The sequence below is a fragment of the Amphiura filiformis genome, chromosome 10 (genome assembly GCF_039555335.1).
Source record: "Amphiura filiformis chromosome 10, Afil_fr2py, whole genome shotgun sequence".
Classification (NCBI taxonomy): Eukaryota; Metazoa; Echinodermata; class Ophiuroidea; order Amphilepidida; family Amphiuridae; genus Amphiura; species Amphiura filiformis.
The window spans coordinates 48,920,654-48,924,608 of NC_092637.1; positions in this window are offsets into that span (position 1 = coordinate 48,920,654).

Consider the following 3,955-nt stretch of genomic DNA (forward strand, 5'->3'; position numbering starts at 1 on the left):
TCTGTGGCTAAAGCTATCTGACACAATTGTCGTACCAGCCAGGTAAATTTATAGCGCGCGGAAGTTGTTCAGAAACACTACAGCTCAGAAAAGCGGAAATTTGCCAAGAAAGGGAATTTTTTTATTTCATGCAATCCAGATTGCTCAATTGCGGCAGGTTGTACACTGTAAAGTCCTTATTATTAAAGAGATTATCGATGAGATTGTGATGAGGGAAAATTCTTAATCTAATTAAGAATCTTAATCTAATTAAATCTTGCAGGTTGCAATTCAAATCCATAACATTTTTTTGGATTGTATTGGATTAAAAAAAACCACATATTCAATTACGCACCTAAATGAAGATTGAAAATTCGATCTGATGGATTTGATTGTCAATATGTAAGATTAAAAGTTTACATTTGTTAGATTTTTAAACAATTTAGACTATACACAGCAAAAACACTGTTTAAAATGTCGCTGTTTAAAACGATGTTGTTCAAACTTTGAACAACATTGTTTAAAAGACAGTCCTTGAATTTTAAACAGTGTGTGTTTAATTCATGAATAATACCAAAAAATGAACTTTTAAACAACGTTGTTTAAAAAAGATCGAATTTTGCAAAAGAGGGGTTTCCTTCCTTGAAATCAGGGTCAGATTCATCATCATGGCGGATGACTGTGTGATTGACTAGCTCCAAAAGTGGGAAATGCCAGACCTAATTGATACATTCAGGGGTAAGTGTTTGGTTTAAATATTGTTTGATGTGATAGAGTATTATATGAACACACAGTTGTGTGTTGTACTTGTACATGCTAAATGATGCAAGCTGTGCAGTAGTATGCAGCCGTGACAAGTACAGTGTGAGTGTAAGCTTAACCACATCAAACAATATTTAAACCAAACACTCACCTCTGAATGTATCACATTCACACTGCTCATGCACAGGTGCATGGGGCTGATGTGCATGCATGTTTTACAGTTAGTTCTTCTTGCCCATTCTCCCAAGTAAATTTATTTCAACAAACAAAAATGTTAAAACTTTTAAACAACAAGTTTAAACAACTATGTATGTTTTAAACAATTGTTTTAAACAACAGCTTTAAACAACTGTTTGTTTTAAACATTTGTTGTTTAAAATACTTTAAACAACTGTGTACATTTAAACAACTAAAGTTAAACAACCCAGAACCCATTGAATGTTTAAAGTTTAAACAACCCAAGGTTGTTTAAACTTTAAACAGAAGTTGTTAGAGTGACCGGCGTAAACAGTGTTGTTTAAAAATTTTAAGCAGTTGTTTAAAATATTTTTACTGTGTAGAGTAAATTTAGAATTATGATGTTTTTGCATTAAGAAAATATAAAACATTTTCCAAATATCCCTAAATGGCTAAATGAATTCAGACAATGTCACGAGGAATGGAAGATATATGTGTTTCTCCCCTTCCTATACTAACAACCGTAACATTTCCCTAATTACTCTACTTTCACATGACTGCAAGATTCACACCACAGCTGATATCTTGATAACATCTGAAGCATTAGTTACCGCCTGAACAAGAAGCTTTTAGAAGAGGCATGGGGACCAGGGGAGACTAGCCCCTAACAAAAAGTCCTGCAAAGGGCGAGGTGAATTCTCATGTAGACATGACTGCATCATGGCTGCTATTTTATTGAAGTAAAGTAATCAGAGAGCAGGGTGATTCATCTTGATGCAGGGGCGTAGCCAGCTTTCTTGGTGGGGGGGGGGGCAAAATATAATTTCGGGGGCACAGACGAAAAAAGTTGCAGTGGCATCATACAATACATAGAGACTGTATGTCTTTGAGCTTCCCGAAAAAGGCCTCATTGTGATGATGCGCGCGTAGCGCGAAAAAAAATGGTATTTTGCATTATTTATCGCCCATTATCCGGCTGAAAATTTCTTTATTGTTACAATATGCGCGCGTAGCGCGGAAAAATGTTGTGTTTTACACTATTTTGGCCCTGAATTTTGCTAGAAAAGGGGCTCTTTGCTCTTTTTCTTTTCCTTTACCTTCCTCAGTTTCTCATTTTTTTGTCAGAGGGGCACTTTTTCTTTCAATTTTTGTCAGGGGGGAGGCACTCTGCCCCACCTGCCCCCCCGCTGGCTACGCTACTGTCTTGATGTACTTATCTCCTACCCCCCCACTAGACCCAAGTACAGGCAATAAATGAATTCCGGAGGAAAAATTGTCAAAACGGCATTTCAATTGTATTTTTTTTACTAATGCGGGTGAAAAAAAACTAATGCGCGCGGGAGCTTTGCTCTTCAGCTATATCACACAAGTCGTACCTGCCAGCCAAAGAAAGTAATAACACGAGGAAGTTCCCAGAAACGGAGAAGCGGAAATTGGCAACGAAAGGGAATTTGTGTTTCATGCAATTCAAATTCCGCAATCCCAGCTGATTGTACTCTCTAAATTCCTACGATTAAGGGTTGTCTGGAATGGCTGGTGAGTCAGGGGTCAAAAATAAAATTGTTACCTTTTTGACCACAACACATGTGTATGTATCATGTGCCATACAGAAACTAACAAAACGATACTTTAAGTATCATTTTTAATGTTTTAATATAATTAATATAAGGCAAGACAAGCGTACAATAAAGCGTGTGCAAAACACGCCCAGGTATAACAAATTTCAACTTGTTTATCATACCTATATTCCGTGAAATTGTTTTTGAGATTCCGTTGATACAATTGTCGACAAGGCTGTTGTCGACCATGTTGTCGTTCAAATTTTCCCGATTGTCGACAAGCGTGGAACAATTGTCGATAAAAACATCATTAATATAGTAGAGATAAGTTTAACTTCGCCATTATTTACCATAAGTTAACCGCAGTCTTCTATTTCATTCGTAAGTGGTGCAGATTATCTTTACATTATAATCCCAGTTTTCTGATGATCAGTTAGCATCGGTAGTGAAGGCGGATGAGCTACGACCTCCAAAGTCGACGGCAGTCCACTGGCGGATGAACAGAGGAGAATGGAAATGGTGGTCATCCTCAGTCCACCCTGTAGAAGGCTACAGTATTAGCCTAGAGGTAGAGGATGGTCATGTAGTTTGGTGTGCTAGGCTATCGGTCAGAAGGTTGTAAGATCATGAGCTTTCTCATTTATCCTCTGTCCCACTCATTGTGGGTGCATAGCATGCCGTGGTTCGGAGAGTGGCGTAAAATGGTGGTCCCATGTACCAGAAGAGCAATACTTGGACATGTAAAAGTTGCAGGCCTTTTCGTAAAGAGTAGTAGGGATCAGCCCGGGCCTGTTATCTGTCATTATTATGTTTTCAGAATCTTAGTCCCTATACTTTGTACAGAGCTGAAGCGTCCGATTTTTCACACACTTGGACTGTTTTTAATATTCGCATACCCAATTTTTTAGCGTGAACGTTTTAAATTTTAAATTTTGCGCCAATATACGTATTTTAGAACCGATCGTATGGGGACCATAAATTGTGCAAACGAGACTAATTTATCGAGACGATTTGCAAAGATTTATCAATCGTCTGCAAAAAATGATGACGAAGCTTGTGATCGCTTTCCTGAAATAAATAGCCAAGAACTGAACGATATAATCCAACAGATAGCAAAAACACTCAGCAGTGGACTTCGGGTATATATATAAATGCGCATTTATAAATGCGCACGTGACATCTACAAGTCGCCATACCGTGTTCAACGATGTAAGGTACCCGGATGTGCACAAATTCCACACGCAAAAGTATAAGCGAAAATGACAGGTTACAAGGAAAATTGGTTTTGCAAAATAGTGGCATTGATTGCAAAGGGCAAAATAATTTGACCCGAAACATAAACTCTTTATTTGGATTTTCCATTACGGAAAAAAAAAATTTATGACGGAAAAGCTAGATATAGCTGATTTAAAAAGTTATATTTCATTATTTCCGTGCTAAATGGGCGTGGCAATTGGCCATATTGATGACGAAATGTG